Source organism: Mustelus asterias, chromosome 26 (genome assembly GCF_964213995.1).
Source record: "Mustelus asterias chromosome 26, sMusAst1.hap1.1, whole genome shotgun sequence".
Lineage (NCBI taxonomy): Eukaryota > Metazoa > Chordata > Chondrichthyes > Carcharhiniformes > Triakidae > Mustelus > Mustelus asterias.
The window spans coordinates 38,260,557-38,283,311 of record NC_135826.1 but is presented as its reverse complement, the minus strand read 5'-3'; the positions used below and the strand labels follow the sequence as shown (position 1 = coordinate 38,283,311).

General features: G+C 46.2%; 1 long non-coding RNA gene across 1 annotated transcript in view; it reads left to right on the top strand.

The window, feature by feature from the left end:
* The window catches only part of LOC144479598 (uncharacterized), a 62,067-nt gene extending 40,106 nt beyond the window's left edge, over positions 1-21,961 (top strand). Inside the window, exon 3 of the long non-coding RNA XR_013495545.1 lies at positions 21,741-21,961. This is a non-coding gene — a long non-coding RNA (uncharacterized LOC144479598). The remainder of the gene's footprint in view (positions 1-21,740) is intronic.
* The last annotated feature ends 794 nt before the right edge of the window (positions 21,962-22,755 follow it).

The window sequence follows — 22,755 nt, the reverse complement described above, 5'->3', positions numbered from 1 at the left end:
ACAATGAACAAGGCCTCGGGATGTTCGTCTCAAGGCTATTTGCGGTGGTGTATATTTTGATCAGCGCGGTCTTCACATCCGCATGGGATGGGATGTAAACTGCTATCAGGAAAACAGGTGAACTCCCGCGGAAGGTAGTAAGGGCAGCATTTTAGTGTCAGGTATTCTAGGTCTGGAGAGCTGAAACACAGTAAGAGTTTTAACAACACCAGGTTAAAGTCCAACAGGTTTATTTGGTAGCAAATGCCATTAGCTTTCGGAGCGCTGCTCCTTCCTCAGATGGAGTGGATATCTGCTCTCAAACAGGACATACAGAGACACAAAATCAAGTTACAGAATACTGATTAGAATACTGATTAGAAGAGATGTGTATTGTCTCCAGACAGGACAACCAGTGAGATTCTGCAAGTCCAGGAGGCGAGCTGAATCACGCCAGTGTTGCTACGTCTAGGCACCACATGGTGTTGATTAGGAAGTGGACCCCACCTCCCCTAGCCTTGCCTGAGGCCGCTGTACAGTCCATTCGGTGGATTGAGAAGCCCTCTGGTTGTAGGGCACAGTCCGGTGACTCACAGTCACAGTCACGCACCTGAAGAAGGAGCTTAAGGCTCCGAAAGCTTGTGGCCTTTGCTACCAAATAAACCTGTTGGACTTTAACCTGGTGTTGTTAAACTTCTTACTGTGTTTACCCCAGTCCAACGCCGGCATCTCCACATCATGACAGTCCGGTGAAGCAGGAGTGAGCCACGTCTCTGTGAAACAGAGAACACAGCAGTCCCTCAGTTCTCTTCGAAGAGTGAGTTTGGCTTTAAGGATGTGAGGATTTGGTATGATTCTTGCCCCTGAGTTAGAAAGTTGAGATTTGGTCCTGTTTTACATTTTATAACTCAGGCAGGCCTCTGAATGGCGATTCTGAGGTTGCACTGCACATTCGGAGAATTTCACATGCGACATTAAATGGAGGCCTCGTCTGCCTTATCAAACTCGCACAGAACCCGCACAGCCTTTATTTTGATGAAGAGCCCGAAATTCCTCAGCGTTGTGGCTAATATTCCTCTTAACTCACTTCACTACAAAGAATCGGTTTGCTTGTTCTCTCTGTACAAACATTGGCTGCTGCATTTCTCTATGTTATAGCAGTGGTTCACTTTGAGAGTAATTCTTTGGCTGGAAAGTTTGTTGGGTTGTCCCGAAGGTAAGAAAGACATTGTACAAGTTTGTTTCCTCAGGTGTTGTAGCTTCTGGGATGTTAAATATCTGTTTGTACAGGACTGCCATGTTGCAATGTATCTGAATTCTTCACACAGTTGGTCTGTTTGGAGTGCCGAGCTCATTATGCTGCTAATCCTGGCAATGAACTGAAGCCGCACAGGGAACCACAGTGATCACTCTTAGATCTGACCGCTCCCATTATCACCCACCCAAATACAAACAGAACAGCACTTCAAATACTCCTGCCCTGTGGCTATTCTTTTAAAGAATGTTTACTTTCAGCAGTTAAAAATACAGAAAAACATTACAGCTAGCCTTTGTAATAAAAAACAGAAAATGCTGGATAAACTCAGCCAGCCTGGCAGCATCTGTGGAGTGAGAAATACATTTAACATTTTGTGTCCATTGGCTCTTCTAAAGAACTGAAAAGAAATAGAAATATGATGAATTATATACTTGGAGAGGGGGATGGGGCAGAATGGCGAATCAGTGATAGGTTGGAATTAAGGACAGCAGATTGACAAAGTTGTCATGGACACGGGACAAAGGACTGTCAATGGTGCCATCAAGGACTGAAAGAATGTTAATAGTGGCAAAGGTAGGATCGCAGAATGTGTTAATAGGAGAGCAGTGGTCAGTGCTGATGGGGAGCGACACTGAACAACAAGGGACAGTGGCCATTCGTGGGAGGGATGACTAGTGTTGGGGTAAGGCAGGGGAACTGAATATAGAAAACAAAAGTGGGGGGGGTGGGGTGGGGGGGGGGGGGGGGGGGGAGTCAAGATGGAGGGGAAAGTTCACCGACTGAAGTTGTTAACTCAACGTTGAGTCCAGAAGGTTGTAATTAGCCCAACTGGAAGATGAGATGCTGTTCCTCCAGTTCGCATTGGGCTTCACTGGAACATTGCAGGATGGACATGTGGGCATGGGAGCACGATGCTGAGTTGAAATGGCAAAAGCCTGGCCACATCATTCCTTAAGCATAAACCCCTGCCCCCTTGCAACCAGAGAGCAGAGAGTTCTACTCCGACTCTGGCAGGATCCTGATAGTTGAGGTTGCCAACTGTCCAGGATTAGCTGAGAATCTCCTGGAATTAAGGATTATTCTAAAGGGTACTGCTGGGAGCAATCCTTAGAGAAACAACTTCAGGGAAATCAAAAGAGCTGTGTTTTTACAAAAAATTATTTGAAGATCTTTGGAATAAAGGGTGTTAACCAACAGTGTAGAATTAGGCAATCAGATAATAAAGAATGCTCGGTTTCCAATTGGCCAGGAAAGTGGGTCACCATGAATATTGATATGTTGGGTGACCAATAGCGGATGTGTGTAGGCAGGAGTCCAAGTGATGTAATCTCCAGGAATATGATCAATCATAGTTGGCATCTCGACTGGCAGCAGTTTACGGGACAGAAGACTATTGCCTTAAGTTTAGAAGATTGAGGAATTAATTTATTGAGATGTTTAATATGATAAAGGGGCTCACTAGGATAGAAATAAACTTTTCCAATGGTGGGAGGGAGTCAAGAACAAAGGGGCAGAACAGTAACCTTCGAGTGTAGCTGTTCAGGGTGATGTCATAAAGTGAAACTCGCAGCCATCTCAAGAGGCTTTTTCAAGATTAAGATCGCCAGATTTTTGTTGGGTGAAGGGTAACAAAGGATAGGGAAAACAATTGGGTGAATGGAGTTGGGCACAGATCAACCGGAATTGAAAGGGGAACAGGATAAGCAGAGTGAATGGCCTTCTCTTGTTCTTCTGAACTTGCATTTAAACAGCAGCTTTCACATCGTCAGAACATCCGGAAGTGTTTCCCAGCCAAATAATTATTTAAGATGAGTATTTACAGTCTCATGGACAAATACAGCTGATAACTTGCACACAGTGAAATCCTCCCAAAGATATGACTGGGTGAAGTGCTTTGGTGATGTTGGCTGAGAGATTAGTTTTGGCCAGAGTACTGGGATAACTCTGCTCTTCTTCTTTCAGCAGTGAGGTGATAGGAACAATAGAAATATCCGTAATAATTCAGAGACTGAGAAACTGGCTGGGCAGGAGAGCAACTTACTAAAGTGAGCGTTACAGATCAGTAAAGAATTTAAAATTCTAACAAAGTGCTGGTATTGTCGAGAGTTTAGAAACAGGAGGGGTGAAATCAGAAAGGCAATAAGGAAAGCAACGAGAGGGTGTGAAAGAATATTGGTAAGCAAATTCAAGGACAACCCAAGATGTTTCGTCAATACCTCAAGGCCTGAATTTCTCCCTTGCTGTGTGCTCACAACCAGCAGGCCTGAGGTGGACGGAAACCTCCCTCCCAACTGGGATTGGCAGCCGACACCAATCACTCACTGACCAGCCAATTAACAGCCACCCAGCATGAAACTCATTCTCTGAGAGGGTGAGCACAGCCAGGGGGAGGGGGGGGGGGGGGGGGGGTGGGGGCGGGAGGGCTAGCACAGCCAGGGGTAGGGGGTCGGCACAGCCAGGGGTGGGGGGTTTAGCACGGCTAGGGGGAGGGGGGGTCAGCACTGCCAGGGATGGGGGGGTCAGCACAGCCAAGGGAAGGGGGCTAGCTCGTCCAGGGGTAGGGGACGCTAGCACTGCCAGGGGTTGGGGCTCAGCACGGCTAAGGGTAGGGGGCTAGCACAGCTAGGGGTAGGGAGTCAGCATGGCCAGGGGTAGAGAGTTGGCACGGCCAGGGGTAGGGGATCGGCACAACCAGGGGGAGAGGGCTGGTATGGCCAGGGGTAGGGGGTCGGCACAGCCAGGGGGAGGGGACTGGCACGGCCTGTTGGAGTGAGCTGCAGGCCGGAGGGCTTAAAAAGACAGGAGGAAGCACACAGTTAAAGTGGTGGAAAGGAGGTTTGTGAGATTGTGCTGTGGCATTTCTTGAAATGCTTCAAGAGGAGAGAAGCCTCCTCACTTACAATGGAATACGAGCAATATGGTTTACAGAGAAAGCAAGACAGTGCAGACTTACACAAGGAATGTTACTCCTCCATCCACACTCCTTGCTTCATCCTCAGCCTTATTTCCCGCCCTGCAATCACAAAGTGCAAATTGTGTGATCCCTCCTGACTATCCCTGACCGTAAAAAGCACAAATCTCTCTAGTAGAGAAATGGTGTTGGGGAATTTGATGGGATTGAAGGCTGATAAATCCCAAGGGACTGATAATCTACATCCCAGAGTATTTAAGGAACTGGCCCTAGAAATAGTGGATGCATTGGTGGTCATCTTCCGAAATTCTAAAGACTCTGAAACAGTTCCTACAGATTGGAGGGTAGCTAACGTAACCCCACTATTTTAAAAAGGAGGTAGAGAGAAAACTGAATTATAGACCAGTCAGCCTGACGTCGGCAGTGGGGAAAGTTCTAGAATCTTGGAAAGCAGTGACAGAATTGGGCAGAGTCAGCATGGATTTACGAAACGGAAATCATGCTTGCCAACCCTACTGGAATTCTTCAAGGATGTAACTAGTAGAGTTGATGAGGGGGAGCCAGTGGATGTGATTTATTTGGACTTTTGACTAGGTTCACATAAGAGATTAGTGTGTAAAATTAAAGTGTGTGGGATTGGGGTCGTGTACTGAGATGGATAGAAAAGTGGTTGGCAGACAGGAAACAAAGAGTAGGAATAAACAGATCTTTTTCCCAATGGATTAAAATGCCTTTGCCAAGTGCAGCACTGTTTTCTGTGAACTTATCAATTTGGAACAGTAGGAGAAAACTCACAGTGCTTCTAAAACTCAGACAGAACCAGTAAAAATCAATCTCAACAAACCTGAAGGTAGAGCTGGGACATCCTTGGGTCTGCTGAATGCATGTTTAGTTGTGCATGTTTAAGAGGAGGGTCATGGAGAGGTTGTTCAGGGTGGGGAAAGGTTTCTGTTTTTAATTTCTTGTATTGGGCACTCCTTGAAAACAGTGCCCCAATCTTTAACAACCAAAGTTGCTGTCAGGGCAGGCTCATACAGAGACCACCCTGCCAGCGTGACATCGGGGGACCCACCCCTTCATTTTGTTTGGCTACATGTGGAAGAGGGCAGCTGGGAAAGCCGCCATTGGGGCTAGTGGCTGAGACACTCTGCCTTTTTAAAAGAAAGTTCTACCCTGTGTTTACTGACAAGTCGAAGCGATACAAATCCAAGCTACAGTCTGACATGGGTGCTGTATCCTTGCTGACTTCTTCCAGACTCTTCTACACAGAGGCTATTATCATGTGACTGATGTGGGCAGTACAGCAGAGTGTCAACCTAGACTGTGGACTCCAATCTCACATAGGGTTCAGTGGGAAATTCTGATACCAGGAGTTTTTTAGTCTACTATCCCAGCAGAATCTTTTCCTATTCAGCGGGAATGCTGATGCCAGTGGCGTATAAAGCAGCACACAATGTACTTACAAACGAGACAGTTACCAAACCTCTGAAATTCTCTGGGGAAGCTGAGATCAGACATTGTGCAAAACAACTTCCAAGAACCACAAGCATTTGAAAATTACCTGCACCTCTTACTCACTTCCTCCTCAATCTGTCATGGGTTTGGAATGGAATGAAGTATGTTTTTGGTTTGTTGCTGTTTGAGAAACTGAAGCTGAATTTGAACAGCAGGCTGAGGACAAAGCTGTGTCTGCTCTCCGCTAATAATTAGCCTGCTGTCTCTTACACCGATTTCTCCCTGAGCGCATTATGTGTGGACTTGAATTACAGAATCACAGAATCCCACAGTGCAGAAGAGGCCCTTCGGCCCGAGTCTGCACCGATGCATGAAATGCCCCGACCCGTCCACCTAATCCCACTTGCCATCACTTGGGCCATAACCTTGAATGTTATGGCGTGCCAAGTACTCACCCAGGTACTTTGTTCAAGAATGTGAGGCAACCAGCCTCTACCATCCTCCCAGGCAGTGCATTCCAGACTGTCACCACCCTCTGGGTAAAAAGGATTTTCCTCAAATCCCCCCAAACCTCCCACCCTTCAGTTTTAACTTGTGTCCCCTCGTAACTGACCCTTCAACTGAGGGGAACAGCTGCTCCCTATCCACCCTGACCATCCCCCTCATGATCTTGTACACCTCAATCTGATCGCCCCTCAGTCTTCTCTGCTCCAGCAAAAACAACCCAAGCCTATCCAACCTCTCTTCATAACTTAAATGTTTAATTTCAAAAGATGTTTGATCAGGAACACTGACTAGAATTGTTGGCAAAATTAAAGCCAATGGTAAAGAGGCAGCAGCTGCCGGGATACAAAACTGGGGAAGAGACAAAGCAGAGGATTGTGCTGAGGGTTTGTTTTTCAGACTGAAGGGAATATACAGCGATATTCCCCTTGGGTCAGTGTTGGGATCATAGCTCTTTCCGATATATATTAATGACCTGGAGTTAGTTATACCGAGCATCATTTCAAGGTTTGCAGATGACACAGAACTCAGAAATGAAGTAAACAATGAGGAGGATAGTAATGGACTTCAGGCGGGCGGAGGCTGACTGGTGAAATGGAAAGACATATGGCAAATGAAATTTAACACAGGGAAGTCTCACATGGAATATTTTGGCAGGAATAATGAGGAGAGGCAATATAAACAAAATGGACCATTTTAATGGAGGTGTAGGAATTCAGAGTATATATACACAAGTCTTAGAAGGAACAGGATAAGTTAAGGCTAATAAAAAGCCAGATAGATCCTTAGGTTTATAAATCATAGAATCAAAGAGCAAAGAAAATTACAGCACAGGAACAGGCCCTTCGGCCCTCCAAGCCTGCACTGACCATGCTGCCCGACTGAACTAAAACCCCCAACCCTTCCGGGGATCAAATCCCTTAATTCCCATCCTATTCATGTATTTGTCAAGACGTCCCTTAAAAGTCACAATCGTATCTGCTTCCACTACCTCCCTCGGCAGCGAGTTCCGGCACCCACCACCCTCTGGGTAAAAAACTTGCCTCATACATCTCCTTTAAATCTTACCCCTTGCACCTTAAACCTATGCCCCCTAGTAATTGACTCTTCAACCCTGGGAAAAAGCCTCTGACTATCTGTCCATGCCTCTCATAATCTTGTAGACTTCTATCAGGTCACTCTTCATCCTCCGTCGTTCCAGTGCGAACAAACCAAGTTTCTCCAACCTCTCCTCATAGCTAATGCCCTCCATACCAGGCAACATCCTGGTAAATCTTTTCTATATTCTCTCCAAAGCCTCCACATCCTTCTGGCAGTGTGGCGACCAGAATTGAACACTATATTCCACGTGCGGCCAAAGTAAGGTTCTATAAAGCTGCAACATGACTTGCCAATTTTTAAACTCAACGCCCTGGCTGATGAAGGCAAGCATGCCGTATGCCTTCTTGATTACCTTCTCCACCTGCATTGCCACTTTCAGTGACCTGTGTACCTGTACACCCAGATCCCTTTGCCTATCAATACTCTTAAGGGTTCTGCCATTTAGTGTATATTTCCTATCTGTATTAGACCTTCCAAAATGCATTGCCTCACATTTGTCCGGATTAAACTCCATCTGCCATCTCTCCACCCAAGTCTCCAACCAATCTATATCCTGCTGTACCCTCTGATGGTCCTCATCGCTATCCGCAAATCCACCACCTTTGTGTCGTCCGCAAACTTACTAATCAAACAAGTTACATTGTTCTCCAAATCATTGATATATATTACAAACAGCAACGGTCCCAGCACTGATCCCTGAGGAATGCCACTTGTCACAGCCCTCCATTCAGAATTGCAACCTTCCACTGCTACCCTCTGTCTTCTATGACCGAGCCAGTTTTGTACCCACCTTGCCAGCTCAACTCTGATCCCATGCGACTTCACCTTCTGCACCAGTCTGCCATGAGGGACCTTGTCAAAGGCCTTACTGAAGTCCATGTAGACAACATCCACTGCCCTACCCTCATCAATCAATCATCTTCGTCACTTCCTTGAAAAATTCGATCAAGTTAGTAAGACACGACCTCCCCTTCACAAACCCATGTTGCCTCTCACTAATACGTCCACTTATTTCCAAGTGGGAGTAAATCCTGTCTTGAAGAATTCTCTCCAATAATTTCCCTACAGCTGACGTAAGGCTCACTGGCCTGTAATTACCTGGATTATTCTTGCAATCCTTCTTAAACAAAGGAACAACATTGGCTATTCTCCAATCTTCTGGGACCTCCCCTGTAAACATCCACATCATGACCTCCCCTGTAGCCAGTGAGGATACAAAGATTTCTCTCAAGGCCCCGGCAATTTCCTCCCTTGCCTCCCTCAGTATATCCCATCAGGCCCTGGGGACTTGTCTACCTTAATGTTTCTCAAGAACTCCAAAACCTCTTCCTTTTTGATCTCAACATGACTCAAACTATCTACACACCCTTCCCCAGACTCATCATCCACCAAGTCCTTCTCTTTGGTGAATACTGACGCAAAATACTCATTTAATACCTCACCCATTTCCTCTGGCTCCATGCATAGATTTTCTCCCCTGTTCTTGAGTGGGCCAATCCTCTCCCTGGCTACCCTCTTGCTCTTTATATATGTATAAAAAGCCTTGGGATTTTCCTTAATCATGCTGGCCAATGTTTTTTCGTGACCCTTTTAGCCCTCCTTACTCCTTGCTTAAGTTTCTTTCTACTTTCCTTGCATGCCACACTTGTTTCGTGTGTTCCCTCGACAAATGCTTCCTTTTTCTCTTTGACTAGGCTCACAATATCTCTCGTTATCCAATGTTTCCAAAACTTGCCATACTTATCCTTCATCCTTACAGGAATGTGCCGGTCATAGATTCCCTATTGGACAAAAGGAGGCCAGTTGGCCCATCGAGTCTACACCGACTCTCCAAAAGAGCATCTTATCCGGGTCCTCCCCTCTACCCTATTCCCGTAACTCCGTGCATTTACCATGGTTAATCCACCTAACTGAGATATCTTGAGAAACCAAGGGGCAATTTATCATGACAAATCCATCTAACCTGGACATATTTGGAATGTGAGGGGGAACCGGAGCACCCGGAGGAAACCCATGGAGACACAGGGAGAACATGCAAACTCCACATTGTCACTCAAACCTAGAATTGAAATGGGTCCCTGGTGCCGCGAGGCAGCAGTGCTAACCACTGTGCCACCCTGCTGCCCCTAGAGTACAAAAGTTGTGCTGAACTTTTATAAGCCACTGGTTAGGCCGCAGCCGATGTGTTGTCTCCAATTCAGTTCTGGGCACTGCATTTTAGGAAGGTCATCAAGACCTTGGGGCGGCAGTGGTATGGGCTGGTGGAGAGGCCGGGGGGGAGGGAGGGGGGGGGGGGGAGGGGGGGGTGGGGGGTAGGCTGGGGGTGCGGGGGGAGGGGCGGAGTTGCAGCAAGGTCTTCAATTATGAAGAATTGCTGCAGAAGCTGCCACTATTCTCTCTAGAGCAGAGAAGACTGAGAGATTTAATATGTGCTCAAAATGAAGAAGATTTTGACAGAGTAAATCAGGAGAAACTGTTTCCAGTGGCAGGAGGGTCAGTAACCAGAGGGACACAGATTTAACCAACTGCCAGAAGAAGAATGAGGAAATATTTCTTTGCGCTGCGAGTTGTTTGATCTGGAATGCATTGCCGGGAAGAGTGGCAAAAACAAATTCAATGGCAACTTTCAAAAGGAAAACTGAATAAATATTTGAGGGGTAACATTTGCAGGGATTTGGAGAAAGCGCAGGGGATTGGGTCTAATTGGATAGCTTGACCAGAAAGTCACACAGATATAATGGGTTAATGGCCTCCTTCTGTGCTATATCATTCTATGCTTTCGGAATTCTTTCCGGGCCTAAGCTCCACAGGAATTGGGTGCCCTGACTCTGACCTCATTCATATTAATTGAAAGTTTAATTGTATTCAGGTGGTGGCCATTAAATGGGGACTTATCTGGGCTCACATAAAGCTGAAACTATGGTTGGTTGATGGAATTACATGATATATAATGTGTTTCTCTGCAAATAAAAGCTTGTAAATGTCCCAAGACCTGGCCCCAGTCCTACCCTTCACCACCTGGCTTTCTGTATTGTAACAACCCACACGACCATTCTTCCTGCGGGAATCTGGATGGTGGTTATTCAGTTTTGGAGAACATCATAGGGGCGGCCGAGTTTGTTGTTTTCTGATGTAGACAGAGAGAAAGCTTCCAACTGAAAGTTCAGCTGCAATTCTTCTCTGAAAATGCCTGAGACACTGACCCTAACTGTAGCTCTTAACCCCAGCATTGACTGGGATAAGCCACTTCAACACAGACAGAGAGTGAAATCTGTGCATGTCTCAAACCTTTGCTGACACATTGGAGAAGTGAGGTGTCCTCTGTTTATCATAGAATCTGCAGCGGTAACCACTGTTCCACTGCCCCTTTACACCGATATCAAATTATAATCTCGACCTGTGTTTCTGCGCCTCTGATGAATCGCAGCGCAACGTCAGTTCCAGTGACCACGGTGAATTAGCTGATCATTAGCTGACCACATTAATTGTCATCAGACAGATCGGAAGCTAAATTTTTACCTGCAGGTTTTTCCAGGCAGGCAGTCTGTAATGACCTTAAAGAGTAAAAAATAACAAGGCTGTACTGATCCTCACAGGGAGTCTGAGGCTGTAACATCCAGAAGGCCAGTCGTGTTAAACAGAAAAACACAGTGAATTCAGCTAAAGAGTGGGTGTCATTTATGTAACCAATATTAATTGAGCACCGAGTGCGTTTGTATTATAAGTCAGCAGATATTCTGGGTCCAGTATATAGCAAGCAACACCTGAGATGTGTGTAAAATGCATAGTTTTTATAATGCTTTTATGATTGCTCGGGATACAGGGAGATGGCATTCAAATCAGTTTCACTTGTGCAATGTATTAACTGAAAAATTAAGCGGAACATTGTGGCGTTCCCTGTCAGTGAGTCAGACATCATGCTGTCTCTGAGGATCTTCCAACTTGTTAGAATAATCATTCTTTGTTCCACTGTAAATGTGTTTTCCTCTTGTTAATCTGCATCATAACCTTTCCCTGACCACTCGACTCCTCCCTGATCCTTAGATTGCTCTCTGATCCTGGGCTCTGGAGGTAAAATTGCAAACATCTGCAATGCAGCATCTATCTTTATTCCCCTCTTCTATCTGCCTCCCTCTCTGCCAGACATTTCCCCCATCACTAGCTGCTTCTCTTTCATTCCCGAACCCCTCTTGCAAACTCATCTCTTCAATCTTAGAAACATAGAAAAACTACAGCACAAACAGGCCCTTCCAGGCCCACAAGTTGTGCCGAACACATCCCTACCTTCTAGACCTACCTAGAACCCTCCATTCTATTATGCTCCATGTACTCATCCAGGAGTCTCTTAAAAGACCCTATTGAGTTCGCCTCCACCACCACTGACGGCAGCCGATTCCACTCGCCCACCACCCTCTGTGTGAAAAACTTACCCCTAACATCTCCCCTGTACCTACCCCCCAGCACCTTAAACCTGTGTCCTCTCGTAGCAGATATTTCCACCCTGGGAAAAAGTCTCTGAGAGTCCACCCGATCTATGCCTCTCAACATCTTATACACCTCTATTAGGTCTCCTCTCATCCTTCGTCTCTCCAAGGAGAAAAGACCGCGCTCCCTCAGCCTATCCTCATAAGGCATGCCACTCAATCCAGGCAACATCCTTGTAAATCTCCTCTGCACCCTTTCAATCTTTTTCACATCCTTCCTATAGTGAGGCGACCAGAACTGAGCACAGTACTCCAAGTGGGGTCTGACGAGGGTCTTATATAGCTGCATCATTATCCCCGGACTCCTAAACTCAATCCCTTGATTGATAAAGGCCAGCACACCATACGCCTTCTTAACCACCTCCTCCGCCTGCGGGGCCGATTTCGGAGTCCTATGGACCCGGACCCCAAGGTTCTTCTGATCCTCTACAGTACTAAGAGTCTTTCACTTTATATTGTACTCCTTCATCCCATTTGACCTACCAAAATGGACCACGACACATTTATCTGGGTTGAAGTCCATCTGCCACTTGTCCGCCCAGTCTTGCATCCTATCTATGTCCCTCTGTAACTTCTGACATCCCTCCAGACTATCCACAACCCCACCAACCTTCGTGTCGTCGGCAAATTTACCAACCCATCCCTCCACTTCCTCATCCAGGTCATTTATGAAAATGACAAACAGCAAGGGTCCCAGAACAGACCCCTGGGGCACACCACTGGTGACCAACCTCCATTTAGAAAAAGACCCATCTATACCCACTCCCTGCCTCCTGTGGGCAAGCCAGTTCTGGATCCACCGGGCAGCAGCCCCTTGGACCCCATGCCCTCTCACTTTTTCGAGAAGCCTTGCATGGGGGACCTTATCGAACGCCTTGCTAAAATCCATATAAACCACATCTACCGCCTTCTATTCTATTCTAGTTCCAGCTGCCAGGGGTTAACTCGCTCCAGCATTCCTGGGGTTAACCAGGTAGAGACTGCTGGGGTTGTGAACCAAGTTTAACATTGTCAGGCGAACCAGGTCGAGCCAGGGGTTAACCAGGTCCAGCATTGCCGGGGTTAGAGTCATAGGTCACAGAGTCATAGAGGTTTACAGCATGGAAACAGGCCCTTCGGCCCAACATGTCCATGCCACCCTTTTTTTTAATGACTAGGCTAGTCCCAGTTGCCCGCTCTTGGCCCATATCCGTCTATACCCAGCGTACCCATGTAACTGTCTATATGCTTTTTAAAAGATAAAATTGTACCCGCCTCTACTACTACCTCTGGCAGCTTGTTCCAGACACTCACCACCCCCTGTGTGAAAAAATTGCCTCTCTGGACACTTTTGTATCTCTCCCCTCTCACCTTAAACCTATGCCCTCTAGTTTTAGACTCCCCTACCTTTGGGAAAAGATATTAACTATCGACTGATCTATGCCCCTCGTTATTTTATAGACCTCTATAAGATCACCCGTCAGCCTCCTACGCTCCAGAGAAAAAAGTCCCAGTCTATCCAACCTTTCCTTATATCTCAAACCATCAAGTCCTGACAGCATCCTAGTAAATCTTTTCTGCACTCTTTCTCGTTTAATAATATCCTTTCTATAATAGGGTGACGGAACTGTACACAATATTCAAAGTGTGATCTCACCAATGTCTTGTACAACTTCAACAAGACATCCCAACTCCTGTATTCAATGTTCTGACCAATGAAACCAAGCATGCTGAATGCATTCTTCACCACTCTGTCCACCTGTGACTCCACTTTCAATGAGCTATGAACCTGTACCGCTAGATCTCTTTGTTCTATAACTCTCCCCAGCACCCTTAACTGAGTAAGTCCTGCCAAGGTTCAATCTACCAAAATGCATCACCTCACATTTATCTAAATTAAACTCCATCTGCCATTCGTCAGCCCACTGGCCCAATTGATCAAGATCCCGTTGCAATCCGAGATAACCTTCTTCATTGTCCACTATGCCACCAATCTTGGTATCATCTACAAATTTACTAACCATGTCTTCTAAATTCTCATCCAAATCATTAATATAAATAACAAATAACAGTGGACCCAGCACCGATCCCTGAGGCACACCGCTCACAGGCCTCCAGTTTGAAAAACAACCCTCTACAACCACCCTGTGGCTTCTGTCAAGAAGCCAATTTTGTATCCATTTAGATACCTCATCCTGGATCCCATGAGATTTAATCTTATGCAACAACCTACCATGTGCTACCTTGTCAAAGGCCTTGTTAAAGTCCATGTAGACAACATCAACTGCACTGCCCTCATCTACCTTCTTGGTTACCCGTTCAAAAACTCAATCAAATTTGTGAGACATGATTTTCCACTCACAAAGCCATGCTGACTGTCCCTAATCAGTCCCTGCCTCTCTAAATGCCTGTAGATCCTGTCTCTCAAAATACCTTCCAACAATTTACCCACTACAGATGTGAGACTCACCAGCTTGTAGTTTCGAGGCTTTTCCCTGCAGCCCTTCTTTATCAAAGGCACAACATTTGCCACCCTCCAATCTTCAGACACCTCACCTATGGCTGTCGATGATTCAAATATCTCTGCTAGGGGACCTGCAATTTCCTCCCTATCCTCCCACAACATCCTGGGATACACTTCATTAGGCCCCGGGGATTTATCTACCTTGATGCGCCTTAAGACTTCCAGCACCTTCTTCTCTGTAATATGTACACTCCTCAAGACATAACTATTTATTTCCCCAAGTTCCCTAACATCCATGCTTTTCTCAACAGTAAATACTGATGAGAAATATTCATTTAGGATCTCACCCATCTCTTGTGAATCCACACATAGGTGACCTTGTTGATCCTTAAGAGGTCCTACTCTCTCCTTTGTTACTCTTTTGCTCTTTATGTATTTGTCGAAGCTCTTTGGATTCTCCTTTGCCTTATCTGCCAAAGCAATCTCGTGTCCTCTTTTTGCCCTCCTGATTTCTCTCTTAACTCTACTCCTACACCCCCTATACTCTTCAAGGGATTCACTTGATCCCAGCTGCCTATGCATGTCCTGTGCCTCCTTCTTCTTCTTGACCAGGGTCTCAATATCCCGAGTCATCCAGGGTTCCCTACTTCTGCCAGCCTTGCCCTTCACTCTAAGAGCAATGTGCTTACCCTGAACCCTGGTTCACACACTTTTGAAAGTCTCCCACTTACCAGACATCCCTTTGCCAGCCAACAGACTCTCCCAATTAACAATGGGTTAACCCGGTCCAGCCCTGCCAGGGTTAACCTGGTCCAGCCCTGCCAGGGTTAACCTGGTCCAGCCCTGCCAGGGTTAACCAGGTCCAGCCCTGCCAGGGTTAACCAGGTCCAGTCCTGCCAGGGTTAACTAGGTCCAGCCCTGCCTGGGTTAACCAGGTCCAGCCTTGCCAGGGTTAACCCGGTCCAGCCCTGCCAGGGTTAATCCGGTCCAGCCCTGCCAAGGTTAACCAGGTGCAGCCCTGCCAGGGTTAAACAGGTCCAGCCCTGCCAGGGTTAACTAGGTCCAGCCCTGCCAGGGTTAACCAGGTCCAGCCCTGCCAGGGTTAACCAGGTGCAGCCCTGCCAGGGTTAACCAGGTCCAGCCCTGCCAGGGTTAACCAGGTCCAGCCCTGCCAGGGTTAACCAGGTCCAGCCCTGCCAGGGTTAACCAGGTCCAGCCCTGCCAGGGTTAACCAGGTCCAGCCCTGCCAGGGTTAACCAAGCTCCTCTTGAACTGGCAGTTTGTTGTTAATTCAGGGTTTGGCTGTTGGTTGATTTCACCCAGCCTCCTGGCACTGGAAGAGCAGACACAGACTGTCTGCCTCTTCCTGTACTGGAATTTATCCGTCTCTGGGGCACTGTGCAAATCGTGGAGCCCACGTGTGGTGGCTACTCTAGATCCTTGAGTGTTCGCCGCAAATTCCTTCCAGAAAATTCTTTGGATATCTGGAAAGTTAATTAACTGAGTGAGGCACACGCACTTTGCAATGGCCAAGAGGCATTGGGCAGAGCAGCCAAGCTCACAGCTAAACACTCAGGAATCTCATGCATGGACTGGTGCAGAATAGATTTCAGGAAGGTTTAACAGATGCAATGGAATTACTGTAACAAATTCTCGCTAACCTCTCATCACCCTTCACATTTGTTGTTTCATGCAATCTTTCCCCATCAAAGGTTTTAGTCATGGAACAAAGTTTCCTTCCAGAACTTTCCACCATCTCCCTTGTAATTTGTCCCTCTAGCTCTCCATTTCACCCTTGACCTGCCATAACCTATTGTTCCCTAAACCATTTTGTCCCCTCTACATTTGACACCATGGGGTGGCAGGATCGTGTGGAGCCCGCAAGAAGTGGAATCGTGGCTTGTGGGACGATAGGGTTTGGCAGGGTGAAATTCTGACCTCCCAGTGGCAGGTTGAGATGCGGAGATTCCGTCAGCGAGTGCCTGGGGTGGCCTATGGAAGGTTCATATTTGTAGAATCATAGAAACCCTACTGTGCAGAAGGAGGCCATTCGGCCCATCGAGTCTGCACCGACCACAATCCCACCCAGGTCCTACCCCCACATATTTACCCGCTAATCTACGCATCTCAGGACTCTAAGGGGCAATTTTTAACCTGGCCAATCAACCTAACCCGCACATCTTTGGACTGTGGGAGGAAACCGGAGCACCCGGAGGAAACCCACACAGACACGAGGAGAATGTGCAAACTCCACACAGACAGTGACCCGAGCCGGGAATCGAACCCGGGACCCTGGAGCTGTGAAGCAGCAGTGCTAACCACTGTGCTACCGTGCCGCCCCTATTGTTCCCTAAACCATTTTGTCCCCTCTACTTTTGACACCATGGGGTAACACTAAAGAATGAACAAAAAAATCATTTTTTCATCCACAACAAAGGAAATGTCCCTAAATCCCCTGTGAACACCAACACATGTCAACCATGAGAAATACCAGCACAAGCTGCTCCGTGACTGAGCTAGTCTCAATAATTAACAATGCTGCACACATGAATAAAGTGAAAGCAATGAAATATTTACAAGTGAAATTTGAATATGAAACAGTAGCCAGCCCTCCATGATGCTCTCAATAAGACTCATTTTATTAGAATGGCATTGGGCACGAAAGTTGTGACCATGATGCAGTCTCCCTGTTTGTCTCTTTTACAGCCAACCCGTAGCAAGGGCATTGTCAGCTAGGTTTCACTGTCAAAACACACCTCCCTCCATGGAATCACACATCTTTCCAGTGCATGCTGCCACACTGTCAATTTTAATTATAATCACTGGGAAACAGGGTAAAGCAAGAGAGCTGAAGTGGCGCACATGTTGGTTCCACCATTGGGAATGTCACACCACTGACAAAATTCTGCCCCTTATTCCGTTTTTTGTTCCCCCCATTTCCATCCCTGCTCTGTTAAAAATAATTGGTGTCAGCATCCATGTCCAAGCAAGATTGAACATATACAGCAGGAGTTTCCAATGCTTTCCCTCTAAACTAAAGGCAAGAACAGACTGAAGCTGCCCTCCCACATAACCAATAAAAGCCCCTCTTACTTGCCTCACCTTGATCTCCTGTATTGAAGGATCTGATGAAATGTTCTCCCTAAATCACGAGCGTGTGCATTGCCGCTTCTCTCTTTATTCCCCTTCTCTATCTGCCCCCCAATACCTGCCAACCATTACCCCCCCCCCCCCCCAACCCTTCACGTTAGCTCTTTCTCATTAATCTACCCAACCCACTTGCCTTCTTTAAACTCATCTCTTCTATCTTCAATTCTACCATTCTGGGCCTCTGTGATAACCCCCATGAGTTCCATGGGGAATCTCTAATTGACCTCCTTGTGGAGCTGGTTGAATATAGAGTCATAGAGGTTTACAGCATGGAAACAAGTCCTTCGGCCCAACTTGTCCATGCCGCCCTTTTTTTTTCAACCCCAAAGCTAATCCCAATTACCCACATTTGGCCCATATCCCTCTATACCCATCTTACCCATGTAATTGTCTAAATGCTTTTTAAAAGACAACATTGTACCCGCCTCTACTACTACCTCTGGCAGCTTGTTCCAGACACTCACCACCCTCTGTGTGAAAAAATTGTCCCTCTGGATCCTTTTGTATCTCTCCCCTCTCACCTTAAACCTATGCCCTCTAGTTTTAGACTCCCCTACCTTTGGGAAAGGATATTGACAATCTCGCTGATCTATACCCCTCATTATTTTTATAGACCTCTATAAGGTCACCCCTCAGCCTTCTACGCTCCAGAGAAAAAAGTCCCAGTCTATTCAGCCTCTCCTTATAACTCAAACCATCAAGTCCCAGTAGCATCCTAGTAAATCTCTTCTGCACTCTTTCCAGTTTAATAATATCCTTTCTATAATAGGGTGACCAGAACTGTACACAGTATTCCAAGTGTGGCCTTACCAATGTCTTGTACAACTTCAGCAAGACTTCCCAACTCCTGTATTCAATGTTCTGACCAATGAAATCAAGCACGCTGAATGCCTTCCTCATCACTCTGAATATGAGTTCCCTTGGTAACAGAAAATGGTCTGCCCAGATGGAACTTGTCACCTGAACACTTTATAAGGCAGACATTGGGAAGGTCTGCAGAGCTATTGTCCCAGTTGGGACTCGTGTGTCCTGAAAGATGTAACCTCGAAGGGCATAACTCTGGAAGGTGAAAGGTTACTTTACTTACAATGGACTCCATTTTCTTTGGCAGGGAGGGTGTTTGCTTAAGGAAGGCATATTTACCATTGACATTGTAATTATATCAGCTTGTTGTTTTAATAATTTATCATTGTGAAATTATAATGTATTTAGATTGTAATGTATTTGGACAAATTATTTAAATAAAAAGAAAGTTGGGACTTGTGTATGTATGCCAGGGAGTAGTGGCTTTATTTTGTGTTTAACAATAAATACCATTCCTTTCCAGTTGGCTTCATGAGTTATTACATTGGCGACAAGGAACAGGGAGCATTTCAGATAGCCTTGCCTTTCAATAAACCTGGTAAGACTGTGTATTTAAGAAGAGATAGATAGGCTCTTGATTAATAAGGAGATCAGGGGTTATGGGAAAATTATCAGCCATGATTGAATGGTGCAGCAGACTCGATGGGCCGAGTGGGCAGCATGGTAGCACAGTGGTTAGCACTGCTGCTTCACAGCTCCAGGGACCTGGGTTCGATTCCCGGCTTGGGTCACTGTCTGTGCGGAGTTTGCACATTCTCCTCGTGTCTGCGTGGGTTTCCTCCGGGTGCTCCGGTTTCCTCCCACAGTCCAAAGATGTGCGGGTTAGGTTGATTGGCCATGCTAAAATTGTCCCTAGTGTCCTGAGATGCGTAGGTTAGAGGGATTAGCGGGTAAAATATGTAGGGATATGGGGGTAGGGCCTGGGTGGGATTGTGGTCGGTGCAGACTCGATGGGCCGAATGGTCTCTTTCTGTACTGTAGGGATTCTAAGATTCTAAGAGTCGCCTAATTCTGCTCCTATGTCTTATGGTCTAAGACAGTGACTGGGAGATTTGAAAATGCCGCTGTTCGGAAAATTGGAACTGTGTGCTGCAGGTGTGGAATGTTATAATTCAAATCAGAAACTCCAAAGTGCTTTATGAAGTCTGCCTGGATCATAAGTTTTGCAATTTGAATTTGGCTCGGGTGAGCATGAGATGTTTCACTTCAGGGATGATTCAACTGACCCACTCCGGAGCTTTTATCAAGCAAAGTTTATTTAAGGATATAGTTAAACATGAATATAGTTTAACACGGATATCAGAAGGATGTATTTTACACAGAGGGTGGTGGGGGCCTGGAATGCGCTGCCAGGCAAGGTGGTGGAGGCGGACACACTGGGAACGTTTAAGACTTATCTAGATAGCCACATGAACGGAGTGGGAATGAAGGGATAGAAAAGAATGGTCTAGTTTGGACCAGGGAGCGGCACGGGCTTGGAGGGCCGAAGGGCCTTTTCCTGTGCTGTATTGTTCTTTGTTAACATGTATAGAAAGAAAATTAGTAATAACTTTTACCAATTACAAACAAGAAAATACACAATCGTGATATTGTATAAATTTAACAGCTAAATACCATCCCAACCAAACAAATCCCATAAACAAAAGCCTTGCCATAGGTTTAGCACAGAAAATACGCATGCTCACGTGATGCTGCAAATTAGTCCTTCGGTTGGATACTGCAGTTCTGTTGATACACACATAGATAAGCTTGAAGTCAGAACAGCTTCCCAAAACACGAGAGAGAGAGAATCTAGTTACTAGCTAAAAACCAACAACAGCAGAATATTCACTCCAAGAAGGACTGGAGATCTGCTTCCAGCCAGTCAGCAGAATTTACAATACCAGGGAGAGAGAGAGAAAACCTGCCTACCACTTGAAAACCAGGACATCTTCTGACTCGAAAACCAAAACTGAAAATGAATCCTTGGCTTCATCTGGGGAAGAACCACCTGACTTTGACTTGAGTTTAACAGTAAATCCCATTACTTTTCAGTTGGGCTTCCCTGAGATATTACAGCTCCCGTGTCAGCAAGCTGGCATTGTCCATCTGCCCTAGGAAACCTCACACACATTCATAAAACTCAGCTGCTGTTATCTCTCTGCCTTTTCTGTTTCTAAGATTAGGGATTATATTTTGTGTTATCACTTCTCAGCTCCATTTGAAATCTCTCCGTTCTGAAAAAAGAGACAAAAGTCTGAGGTCACGTACCGACCGACTCAAGAACAGCTTCTTCCCTGCTGCTTTCAGACTTTTGAATGGACCTACCCTGAACTAAGTTGATCTTTCTCTACTTCCTAGCTATGACTGTAACACTACATTCTGCACCCTCCCCTTTCCTTCTCTATGAACGGTATGCTTTGTCTGTATAGCATGCAAGAAACAACACTTTTCACTGTATGTTAATACATGTGACAATAATAAATCAAATCAAAATACTGTGCCCACTCTAACCCTGACTGAGATTCTCTAGGGAACTGACCACTGCTCACTAACCCACAATCTCTTTGACCTTTCTGCAGCTCCTGTAATCGTGCTATCCTCAACTGTCCAACCCCTCAGTGTTCCGCTTTCCTTTTGTAAACATACCTTGTTCCCATCATTGCTGCCTCCATCACCGACCCTCTCCTATCACCCCCACTCACCACCTCCCTCTGACCCCCCACCCACCAACCCCTCCCTCTCACCCCCCCACCCACCACCCATCCTTCTGACCCCCATCCACCAATCCCTCCCTCTCACCCCCACTCACCACCCCTCCCTCTGACCCCCCACCCACCAACCCCTCTCCTCTCACCCACCCACCCACTGCCCCCTCCCTCTGACCCCCATCCAGTATGCCCTCCCTTAGAGACCCTCACTCATCAGCCCCTCCCTCACTGAACTCCATGCCTCTCCCTTAGAAACCTCCACCCAGCAACCCATTCCTCAGTGACGCTCTCCGTGAACCCCACTCACTGATCCTCACCCAGCACCCCATCCTCTGACCCCCCTGTTCAGTGATGACCTTTGCTGCCTTTCTTCAGTGCCCATCTGTGCAACGAACTCTAGATTTACTCTATCCACCCTATGCCCTTTGCCCTTTAGTCCTTTGACCCTGGATTCGTACTATTCTCACTCTATCTCCAGTCCCGACTGGACAGAGATGTTCTTCTGGAGAGTTGCACAGAAACACAGTCTGGTCAGTTTGTAATCTGGTCAGAACACTCAAATAAAAGCAAAATATTGTAGATGCTGGAAACTGAAATAGAAACAGAAAACGCCGGACAAACTCAGCAGGTCTGGCAGTGTCTGTGGCGAGAGAGTTAATGTTCCGAGCTCCGAACACAGTGTGGTTCAGGGATCCTGAAAATCTGAACTAAGATTGGAAAAATAAACTGGAAATATGCAGCATGGCAGTTGGTGTGTGGAGAGAAGTGGAACACAGGAGGCAAAGTCTTGCTTAGTTTGGTGCTCTTTCTGTCCCCGTTCCGTAGACTCACTGACAAGCCTGTTATTTCCAGAATTTTCTGTTTTTCTTGCTGTCAATTTTCTTTTCATTCTTTTTTCCAGTTTTCCGTTCCAGGGATCTCTCTCGCTTTGAACAACCCACTCTGCCACAGCACTATTTCTGTTAACTCATCAATAAATCCTTCTCGAGGGGAATGGGCAGGCACAAAGAAAATGAAACTTCGTGCCAGGAACTTCAAAGGATTTTAGTAGGAAGAATGAGGAGAGACAAAGAGACCCTGGGGGGATGTTAACATAAATCTTTGAAGGTGGCAGGACAAATTGAGAAGGCTTTTGGAAAAGCAGATGTGATTCTTGGTTTATTAATAAAGAGATTGAATAGAGGAATTATGTTAAACCCATACAAAATACAGGTGACACCCCAGTTGGAATATTGAGTTAAAATCAGGGTACAGTATCTTAGGAAGGATAGAGTCATTGAGTCATAGAGGTTTACAGCATGGAAACAGGCCCTTCGGCCCAACTTGTCCATGCCGCCCTTTTTTTAAACCCCTAAGCTAATCCCAATTGCCCGCATTTGGCCCATATCCCTCGATACCCATCTTACCTATGTAACCATCTAAATGCTTTTTAAAAGTCAAAATTGTACCCGCCTCTACTACTATCTCTGGCAACTCGTTCCAGACACTCACCACCCCCTGTATGAAAAAATTGTCCCTCTGGACCCTTTTGTATCTCTCCCCTCTCACCTTAAACCTATGCCCTCTAGTTTTAGACTCCCCTACCTTTAGGAAAAGATATTGACTATCGAGCTGATCTATGCCCCTCATTATTTTATAGACCTCTATAAGATCACCCCTAAGCCTCCTACGCTCCAGAGAAAAAAGTCCCAGTCTATCCAGCTTCTCCTTATAACTCAAACCATCAAGTCCCGGTAGCATCCTAGTAAATCTCTTCTGCACTCTTTCTAGTTTAATAACATCCTTTCTATTATAGGGTGACCAGAACTGCACACAATATTCCAAGTGTGGCCTTACCAATGTCTTGTACAACTTCAACAAGACGTTCCAGCTCCTGTATTCAATGTTCTGACCAATGAAACCAAACATGCTGAATG